The sequence below is a fragment of the Choloepus didactylus genome, chromosome 12 (assembly GCF_015220235.1).
Source record: "Choloepus didactylus isolate mChoDid1 chromosome 12, mChoDid1.pri, whole genome shotgun sequence".
Classification (NCBI taxonomy): Eukaryota; Metazoa; Chordata; class Mammalia; order Pilosa; family Megalonychidae; genus Choloepus; species Choloepus didactylus.
The window spans coordinates 56,616,087-56,628,090 of record NC_051318.1 but is presented as its reverse complement, the minus strand read 5'-3'; positions in this window follow the sequence as shown (position 1 = coordinate 56,628,090).

Sequence of the window (12,004 nt, the reverse complement as noted above, 5' to 3'; positions counted from 1 at the left end):
AATCAAATTATTACTAGTCTAGTGATTAAATTGCTCTATCCATCTGCTTTATATTGTCATTATTTATTTGAGCTTAGCTATGATAACAGAATTTATAAATCACTTTCATTAAATTCAGGCAGTGATTGCACAAGAACTTTTAGGAAAAAATGAACACTTGAAGCTGATTTTTTTTGTATTAAAAGCAAAAAAATAAAAAATAGAGAGATAAATACAGTATACACAAGTTGAAGTTGAAGTAGATTTACAGAAATGATGTTGTCTAATGATGTCTTTTCATGGATGACCTTTTGGTTGAGATTGAATCAGGGAGGTTTCTGGCCTAATGAATAATCAGGCAGTGGTGAATTTGTGATGCTTGTTTAATTAGTATGACTCAGTCAACTCACAGAATAATTTTAAAGTTTTAAGGCTACTTGTCAAAGCTTTTTAATTTGCTGGGAATCTTCATGTTATTTTAGAATAGATTGTTTATTCATGAAAACACAGAATGGCAATTTGGGTTAGCATCTAAAATCAAAGTTTGATTTCTAAGTCATTTGCATAGTCTAATAAGCACATCCATATGACTGAAATAAAGAGGCTATAGTAAAGTTCTTCTTGCTACAGAATTTGTTAATAAGTTGAAAAATAGGCTAGTTGTACAACCATACTTTCTATTTTCTTACTACCATGAACTGAAATAGAGCTTTAAGTATTTTTGAAATTGTTATTCATCCATTTAATATTATTCGAATTTCTCCTCTGTATGCAAGATACCATGCATATGCTCTAGATATCCTGTCTCTCCTCTCAAAGCATTTGCCATACAGCAATGTTCATCCACACAATTAAACATAAACATACTCATTATAAGCTTCCCTAGTATTCTGTATCTTCTTTCACAGCACTTCTTTCACTTCTGTCATAGACTTGTTTTAAATAACTTGTTAAATATCCAGCTTTGCTGCTGGGCCCTGGATACTACAGGGGAGGGAACAACCTTTACGTAACACCATTTCCACTGTGCCTAGCACAGCAATCAGCACATCACTGACACTCTTTAACTGTTTTTTACTAACTTAGGCAGATTGTGAGAATTGTTACAGGAGAGGCACAATCCAAGAGAAAGTTGGATCCAAGGAGAAGTTTAAGAAGGTAAAGTTGGAGGTGTGAAATCTATACTAGTTTGGAAAAGTAGTTCAAATTTAGGTGCATTTTGAAATTGGAAGAGAGAGAAGAGTAGGCCAAAAAGGAATAGCATGTTCAACATTTGATGCAACCGCAGAGGGATGGGTGTTTATGAATCTGTGAGTTACTCAGGTCCACCAGAACACAAGCTAGGTATCATTAAGTGAGGGGTGGGTGCAGGGAGACACTGAAGAGAACACCTGACTAAGATGATTAGGGAGGATCTGACACACGGAACTAAAGAATTATAGGTTTGTATCTAAGTAAATGAGAAAATATTGAGAAATTTGGGACTGGATCGCATAATTTTGGATAAACAACTAAAATTACATTTTAGTTGCTTATCTATCTTTTCATTTGTCTGAATTTTTTTTTTTTTTAGGGAAAGAAACTATGTTTTCATCTTGATAGTCACAGTAACTAGCATAGTCTCTAGCACATTTTAGGTGCTTGGCATAAAGTTTTGATTAGGTGTTCAACTGATTTTGTTAAATGAAACAGTATTCTGAAGGGATTGAAGTGATTCTTCCTTTAGAGAATCTGTATTTAAGGGGCAAGTAACTAGGTGTGTAGATAGGAAGACATTAAAGTGTAAAATATATAGACAAAAACAAATATACACACAAATGCAAACACACATAACCACAAACACATATAAACTCATATACACATATACATAATCACACAAATACATATGCCCGCATACGAATACATGCATACATATCAAATGAAAATGTTCAGCCACACACCAGCACACACAAACACACACATATTTGTGAGAAACAACAGATAAAATAAATATATTAGGATTATGTTAAAGTTCATGGAATTATCAAGGTACATGGTATCAGATGGAGCAGGCAATAACAGATGGTAGAGGATTTGAAGGAACAAATTAAAGAATAAAGTTTAGTCTCCATGAAGTTTAGTCTCCCTAAGTAGATTATCACATTGTAGGCAGATTTCCCAACCTCATGTTGTGCATTGCCAAATACTTACTTACACATCACATTATCCACAGTAGAATCTGAGTCTGAGGATTGGTGGATATAACATTTACCAAATTTGACAATATTTTTAAACAAGATTTTCCTTCACAGAATTCAAATATTCATTTTAAAGAAAATGGAAAAACAGAAAAAATTAGAAAGAAGAAAATAAATTCATTTATGACAAATCCCAAGTAAATACTGCTTTTTTTTAATTTCAATTTTTAAATTTAAACAGGAGTTTCATTCTGTCTTGTGGCAGCATACTTGCGATGGAAAGCTTAAATGGTTCTGTCCACTCTGGGTCTCAGAATTTGCAACTTGTGATATTTTCAGAAAAGTATCTGATCTAGTCAGCCATCTGTAAAAATATTGTTTTTTAGCATTACACTCATGAATATATTTAGATGATTAACTTGGAGTGACAAAACCAACATTTAAAATATTACTGTTAATTTAAACAAACAGACATAAATACATACAACCAATTCTATAGTCTTACATAAAAGTTTGCATGTCTTCTCAGGAAGTAAGGGTGAAAAACTCTTTATTTGGGTATGCTCTATTTAATAGATAATATACATCAGGCCTGTCAGAGGGGGTGGGGAGACAGTGGGGCACTGGAGAACATCCAAGTCCAAGTACTAAGATCTAATGTGCAGAACTAAGGAATTATGAATTGCTATGCTTCTTGTCTGGTTATTGTTCTGTATTCTTTTTTCTTTATGTAAACCATGGTTCTTATCTAGGTTAGATGTCTCTTTATTGATCAACTTTTCTATTTTCATCTGTATATTATCTTGTTAGTATCTATTTGAATTAGCTGCACCTCTTGGAAATTTTGCATCCCTATAGTGCTGGCTGCTAATTTGTTTAATATTGGGGAAATGATTTATCTCTCCATTGGTAATGGTTGCAAATATCACTTTCAGTCTCTCTGGTGACCCTGCATACTTCCTGATGAATATTATCTGTCAAATGTGCCAATTTCCCTTGAGACTTCCTCTTTGATCCATGGCTCATTTGGAATTAGGTTATATAGTTTCCAAATGTTTAGGAATTTTTCTGTTACCTCTGTTATTAATTTCTAGTTTGATCCATTGTGATCAGTGAACATACATTTTATGTTTTCAACTCTTTTACACATGTTTAGGTTCGTTCAATGGTCCAAGATATGGTCTAACTCAGTATTTGTTCTGTGGACATCTGAAAATATTTTGTATTTGGCAATTGTTGGATGGAGAGTTCTATAAATGTCAGTTTAGATCCTGTTTGTTGATGGTGTTATTGAGTTTTTCTATGTCCTTTCTGGTTTTCTGCCTTGTTTATCAGCTGTTGAGAAAGGTGTGTTGAAGTCTCCAACTATAATTGTGGATTTATCTATGTCTCTTTCCGTCCCAAGAGTTTTTGTTTCACATATATGCAGCTCTATTGTTTGGTATATGCACATTTATATTTGACATATGTTCTTGGTGGATTGACCATTTATCACTAGGAAATGTCCCTCTTGGTCTTCAGTTATTTCATTTGCTCTGAAATCTATTTTATTTTATATTTTTATTAATGTAGCTACTGTTGCCTTTTTTTGATTAATGTTTACCAGATATATTCATTTTCTATCCTTTTATTTTAGCCTACTTATTGAAGGTCAAATTGTGTTTATAGTGGATGGCATGTAGTTGGGTATATTTTTTAATCTGCTGTGTCAATCTTTGTAAAAAAATTCTTTTATTTAAACAATTGATACTTATGTAATTGATATGATAGAGCTTTAAGTCTTCTATTTTATTTTTTGATTTCTGTTGGTTCTCTGTGATTTTCATCTCTCTGATTTCATTCTCCTACCTTCCAGTGGGTACCTTGAATACTTTTTAAAATTCTGGTTTAATTTATCTGTAGTATTATTTTTTATACCTTTTTATATAACTTCTAGTGGTTGCTGTAGTTATAATAGTATATATATCTAGATGATAGTATCATATACTATATTTAAATAGATGAAAGAAAGAAGAAAGAAAGAAAGAAAGAAAGAAAGAAAGAAAGAAAGAAGGAAAGAAAGAGAAAGGAGGAAAGAAAGAAAGATTACAGTGTACTGGTGTCAACGTTTTACCAATTCCAGTGAAGTATAGAAAATTTACCTCTCTTCATGTCCTTTTACCCTCCCCTATTGTTGGGGATTGAATCACATCCTCCACAAAAGGCATGTTCAGGTCCCAATCCCTGATCCTGAGGTGAACCCATTTGTCCATTTGTAAATAGGACCTTTGATGTTATTAGTTAAGTTGTGACCAAACTGAATGAGGGTGGGCCTTCATCCAGTATGGCTGAAGTCTTTATAAGCAAAGGAAATTGGACATGGAGTAGAAGCCACAGGGAGCAGCCAGAAGCTGAAAATGAGCAGAACCCTTAAGAGAAAGGAAAAGATGCTGCCATGTGCACTGCCATGCCAAAAAGCCCCCATGATTGCCACCCAGTAGGAAGATACAGAACCCGAGAGGAAGCAAGCCTTCTATTCTAGCCTCTGAAACCATGAGCCAGTAAATTCCTATTGATAAGCCAGCTAATTGCATGGTATTTGTTTAGCAGCTAGGAAACTAAAACCCACATTTACAATGTAGCAAATATTTTCTCTGCATATATTCAGAACAACACTACAAAGTTGTATTTCTGCTTCAACTTTCAACTTGCAACCATAATTTAGCAAACTTGAGAAAAGTAAGTTCTGTTGTATTTACTCATATTTTTTACTCTTTCATTGCGCTCTCTTCCTTTCTGACTTTGCAAGATTCCTTCTTTCTTTTTATTAGAGAACTTTGAGTTTACAAAGCAATCATGCATAAAATCCAGGATTCCCATACACCGCCCTACCACCAACACCTCGCACTAGTGTGGAACATTTGTTACTATTGATGATAGGACTTTTTTTATAATTTACTTTTTTTTCTTTAACAATAGTTGCCTTTGATACCATTGATGAAAGATTGTTAAAATAGTTCTATTTATCATCCATTATTTACATTAGGCATATTTTTCCCATATACCACCCTATTACTACTACCTTGTATTAGTATAGTATGTTTGTCATAATTCATGAAAGAACATTCTTATAGTTGTACTACTAACTATAGTTCATCATCTAAAATAGGGTTCACTGTGTTGTACAGTTGTATGTTTTACTTTTAATTTTTTATCCTAGTAATATATGCATCCTAAAGTTTCCTCTTTTAACTACATTCACCTATACAGTTCATAGCTGTTTCTTACACTCACACAAATATTCTACCATCACCACCATCCATTTCCAAATTTTTACCATCAGCCTGAGTAGAAACTGTACAAGTTAAGCATCAACTCCACATTTTCTAATCCCCATCTACCTCTTGGTAACATGTATTCTAGACTCTAACTCTATGAGATTGCTTGTAATAATTAGTCCATAACAGAGAAATCATACAGTATTTGTCTGTTTCACTCAACATGTCCTCAAGGTTCATCCATGTTCATCCAAGTTTCACTGCATGCGTCAGGCTTTCATTCCTTTTCACAGCTGAATAATATTCCATCATATGTATATGCTACATTTTGTTTATTGATACATCAGCTGATGGATACTTGAGTTGCTTCAGTTTTTTTGGCAATTGTGAACAATGTAACTATGAACATCAGTGTGCAAATATCTGTTTGAGTCCCTATTTTCAGTTCTTCTGGGTATATATACCTATTAGCTAGATTGCCAATCATATGGAAATTCTATACTTGGATTCCTGAAGAACTGCCAAACTCTTCCTCAATGACTGCACCATTTTACATTTCCACCAGCAATGAATGAGTGTTCCTATTTCTCCACATCCTCTACAACATTTGTAGTTTTCTGTTTTTTTCATAGTGGCCATTCTAGTAGGTATGAACTGATATCTCATTGTGGTTTTGATTTGCATTCCCCTAATACCTAGTGATTTTAAGCATCTTTCATGTGCTTTTTAGCCATTTGTATATCTTCTTTGGAGAAATGTCTATTTAAGATTTTTGCCCATATTTAATTGGGTTATTTGTCTTTTTATTGTTGAATTGTAGAATTTCTTTATATATTCTGGGTATTAAACCCTTATTGGATATGTGCTTTCCAAATATTTTCTCCCATTGTGAGAAACAAGCACTATTCCTAAAAAGAAACAAATGCTCACCCGGTTGTGGAGAAGAAAAGAATTTATTCATGATCTTGCAAGAATGGGCACCCAACCAAAATGTGGGAGGGTTGGTGTGCAGAACAATAGACCCAGCAGTATTCATTCCCTATACCTAACCACAAGTCTCTCCCCTGTTTCTCCAGTGGCTGGATACTCCAGAGGTTACATTCTATTTGACAAGCCTAACCAGCCTGCACAAATTTGAAACATGCAGCCCACGCAAATTGGAAACATTTGAAATAAGTTTCCCTGGTGAATTTGCAACATTTGGAATGGTTGGAACAAATCTCCACCCCTGATTATAATGGCTATGCTGCAGGCCTCTTTAGAGCCAGTCTGGGTAGTTTGGTAACAAGTTATGAGGCTATTTTGGGAACCTCTACTCCAAGTCTCCACCTTGCAAGGATAGTAGATAGTGGGCAGATAAACAGGGGGACTGACTGTGGATAGTGGGTGGATAAACAGGGGGACTGACCGTGGACTACAGTTTGTCTTTTAACCTTCTGCCAATTCCTTAACTGCCCCACCCTGCAAGGCACACCTATCCTGTGTGAAAGCTAAACATAATCTCATTCTCATACCATTGAGAGTCTGTCTTTTCACTTTCTTGACAAAGTCCTTTTATGTGCAAAAATTTTTAATTTTGAGGAGGTCCCATTTATTTATTTTTTTCTTTCATTGCTTGTGCTTTGGGTGTAAAGTCTAAGAAACCATTTCCAACCACAAGATCTTGAAGATGCTTTCCTACATTTTATTCTAGAAATTTTATAGGCCTGGTTCTTATATTTAGGTCTTTGATCCATTTTGAGTTAATTCTTGTATATGGGTGTAAGGTGGGGTCCTCCTTCATTATTTTGTATATGGATATCCAGTTCTCGCAGCACCATTTTTTGAAAAGATTATTCTTTCTCAGTTGAGTGGACTTGGCAGACTTGTCAAACATCAGTTGGCCATAGAGGTGAGGGTCTATTTCTGAACTCTCAATTCTGTTCCATTGGTCAATGTATCTATCCTCATGCCAGTATCATGCTGTTTTGAACACTGTAGTTTTGTAATATTGTCTTCCAAATTTGCACTTCTTTTCTGAGATGTTTCTGGCTATTTGGGGCCCTTTACCCTTCCAAATAAATTCAGTAATTAGATTTCCCATTTCTGCAAAGTATGCTGTTGGAAATTTAATTGAATTGCATCGAATCTGTAAATCAATTTGGGTAGATTTGATGTCTTAACTATATTTAGTCTTCCAAACCATGACCATGGAATGTCCTTCCATTTATTTAAGCCTTCCTTGATTTCTTTCAGAAATGTTTTGTAGTTTTCTGTGTAAAAGTCTTTTACATATTTGGTTAACTTTATTCCTAGATATTTGATTCTTTTAGCTCCTATTGTAAATGGATTTTTTTCTTGATTTTCTCCTCAGATTGCTCATTACTAGTGTTCAGAAAATCTACTGATTTTTGGGTGTTGATCTTGTATCCTGCCACATTCCTGAACTTGTTTATTAGTTCTGGAATCAACCCCATGTGTAGGCTATAAAATACTTCCCAATCCTCAAAATAATCCATGTCCTAATGTCTGGAACCTGTAAATGTTACCTTACTTAAAAAGGAAAAAAAAAAAAAAAATGTCTTTGCAGATGTGAATACGTTTAGAATCTTCAGATGTAAAATCCTTGAATTATCATGATGAGCCATAAATGTCCTTATATATAAGCAGCAGAGGGAGATTGCACACATGCAAGAGGAGGTGGTCATGTGAACACAGAGACAGAGACTGGAGTGGTGTAGCCACTAGTCAAGGAATGCTGGCAATCTCTAGATGCTAGAAGGGGCAAGGAACACATTCTTCTCTAGATTCTCTAGAGGGAGCACAACCCTGCTGGTGCCTTGGTTTTGGCTACATGATATTGATTTTAGATTTCTGGCCTCCACAACTGCAAGAGAGGAAATCTCTGTTGTTTTAAGCCTTTAAGACCAGAGTAATTTGTTACAACAAATATAGAAAACTAAATACAGATTTTGGTACCAGGATGTGGGTAATGTGGAAGTGGATTTGGAATTGGGTTGTTTGTAGACAGGATGTTTCATTGTTCCAGCACATTTGGAAGAATTTTGAGGTGCATTCTAACAAAAATTCTACATTACCGTACGTGGACTCTTGGTAGAAATAGCACTAATAGCTGCTCAGAAGGACATGAGGAACATGTTATTAAAAACTTTTGGAAAGGCAATCCTTGTACAAGGATATAAGCTTATCTGAATTGTGCTTTACAACTGTGTTGAAAGGAGAATTCACAAGCAATAAATTGAATATTTAGTTGACATTTCCAAGAAAAGTGTTGAAGTTGCATCTTAGTTTCTTTCTCATGCTTATAATTAACTGAGGAAGAAAAGAGATAAACTGAGGAAATAACTATTAAGTAAAAGGGAACCAGTACTTGGATATTCTCAGCCTATCTATATTTGATAAGATGCTAAAATTAGGAGACGCTTAGTAAAGTGTGCTCTGGAGAGAAGGCCAAGTGGGTGGCTGGGGAACCTTTTGTCATGCTGAAGACATTAGGTCTGTGACACATGGAATCCACTCAAAAATCTTAGCAGAACCCAGGAAGAGATATGAGATTATCTAGAAATGATCTGTTGCAGATTCTTTTTTCCTAATATCATGAATCCAATGGCATACACAGGAAAACTACAAAGTTTTTGCAGATACTACTAGAAACACTGTCTGATTTAAAGGGACAGAAATTGGATGAAATGAAGGAAGACTGACAGACACCTATAATTCTATAGGCAGGAAACAGCAATAGACACGTACTACCTTTCAAGAATGCAAGCAGCGACCAGAAGCTGAAAGAGGAAATTAGCGGATTCTGTCTTAAAGCCTCAGGAAGGTGCATGTTCTGCTGACATCTTGATTTTGATGCAGTGATGCTGAATTCAGATTCCTAGCCTTGAGAACCAAGAGATAATAAATTTCTGTTGTTTTAAAAGATTAAGGTTGGTAATTTGTTACAGTAGCAACAAGTCAAGGATCTGGGCTACCATCAGGAGAGAATGCTCACCACATGGGGAATGGCAAAGATATTCTGGACACCAGGAATAGGAATCCACACACTTCTGTTTGTTCCATAGTACTGCAGTATTGTAGTCACCAAGGAAGACACAATACACACAAGCACTGTTTAGAACAATGCTGTGTAGAGGGCAATTAAGGTAGCATGCATGAAGTCCACCTTCAGCTATGCCGGAGATGTGCAACATGGCCGCCAGGGCTGATACAACAATAGCTTAAGTTACCCTCAGCCTTCTTTACGGAAGTAGTTCGCGCCAAAAGTGCTAGTTCGCGCCAAAAATGCTAACCCTACATCTGCCATCTGCCCTAGCAACAGCAGCCACCAATCCTAGACCGCCACGAGCTGTTGCTAGCCACTTCCCCTTCTCCTAGAGTATATATGCTCTGCCTCTTCAATAAAGTTTTGCAGCTTGATCAGAAACCTGTCTTGCTGTCATTCCTCGTGTCTCTTGTCCCATACCATTCCCCCCTCACAGGACTCGGAGCCTCCGTTGAACGTCCCGCGGGCCGGGACAATGCTGTACTCACATAGACAAGAGGCAAATTTAGGTCATCTTCAGTAGTGGATCCTTCCCAACAGCCGACACAGAACGATGAAGTAGCACACACCCATCTTGTGCTACAATGTGACAGAGACCCTGTTCTCTCCCAGGTGGAAACAGATATACTAGTGGGGTTGGCCAGGTACCAGATGACACACACACTTAAGCAATACATAGAAGTTCACTGTGTACCTAGAATGGAGAAAGATTTCCCCAGTATGGAAGAAGAAACCAGGTCAAGCCACAGGCTCAATGCTCAGCCTTCAGATAAGGGAACATTCTGGGTCCAAGCTCTGATTGGCAAGCCCAGGGAGGGGCAAGGTGTACAATGTCTGCTTTCCCTGCAAGCAAACTAATATACTCTATTTGCTTGTGGTGTGTAATTCTTTTTATTCATTATTGGATTTGATTTGTTAACATTTCATTGAGAATTTTTGCATCTATGTTCATGAGAGATACTATTCTATACATTTGCTTTCCTGTAATTTCTTATCTGGTTTGGGTATTAAGATACTTCTGGACTCATAGAATGAGCTAGGAAGTTATGAACTTATTTTTGTATTTCCCAGATCTCCATACTTCTTAAATTTTCCATATCCTCTAACACATTTTCATTTTCCCCCCTTACCTTTTTGTATCCCACAACTTTAAATATTCCTCTCCAGTAAGGATACCTTTCTCAATAGCCTTGCTTCTCACCAATCAGGAGTTCTCCTTCTCCTTACTTCTGAGCTGGATTTTATTTACCAAGTGCTGCATTCTTCTTTTGCCTTTCTTTATTTTGCATGAGTGTATTCTCCACTAGCTTCCTAATAAAGGCTTTATGGGGAATACAATATCTTTAGTAAAAAATTGTCCGAACATTAATTTCCACTCCCACATTAAATTGCCAGTTTATCTGGGTAATTTAAAAACTACTTCTCCATACTTATATCTGACTTATAGTATTACTGTTGAGAAGTACACTGTCACTCATGTACTTGATACTTGGTGATCTGTATTTCCCCTTTGTGAGCTTTTAGGATATCTACTAACAACCATTATTTTGAAACATTTTGCTGATATGCCTCATTTGGGTTCAATGAAAGAACTTAAATGAGAGCCAAGAATATTCTGGGACTGTAATTCATATCTGGAAAATGTTGTTGTATTCTTTCTTTGATAATTTCCTTTCTTCTCCTTCTTCTTCTCCTTCTTCTTCTGATGTTTATATTATTTGGAAGTTGGACCATCTAGGATGATCCTCTAATATTTGTACCTTTCTTAAAATTTGTTTGTTTCTATCATCTGTAAGTTTTTTCTTTTAAATATTCTGCTGGATTTTCTGAACAATACTTCAGATTGCTTTTTAATTTTGGCTGTCATGTTTTTAATTTCCAATAGACTTAATTATCTCTTGCCTACTTCATTTTATAGGTCTCAATTTTTGTTTAGTGAATTCAGTATGTTTCTTCTTTTTTCTCCCTGAGATTAGTAACAAGAGTTTCCCTTATGTTTTCTTCTGTGCCCATCAATGTCTCTGTTTCTTCTGAGTTCCTATTTTCAAATTCATTCTTGCCGTTTTCTTTAATCTTTGGATTTTCTCTCAAATATCTGGTCATCTTTGATTATCTGTTTTTAATGAAGTATGGTATAAGCTAATGTGGACTGGAAGCTCGGTGCACATGAGAAATGTTTGTTAACTGGTGGGCTTCCCCATGAGGTGACTTGATAGCAAGCTGTCTATTCCACTGGAGTAGTATCCACATGTAAACATTTAGGATTTATGTGTTTGTGTGTATGTGTGTGTGTGTGTATCATTTTCAATTTCTTCATATAAAAATTGTTTGACTTTAAACCTAGAAAGGTGACCTTTAAGACCTGATAGCAGTGTGTGGATGGAAATATAGGATCTGGTATTTAATACGCAAACTTTTATTAATTTCCCTATTTCGAGACCTGAGCCACCCATTTCTCTCACTTTCATCTCACTGATCTCTCAGGAGTGAAAGTTGTTTTGTCTTGTTTTTGTTTTCTGCACACAGAAGATAAAAGGGGCAAA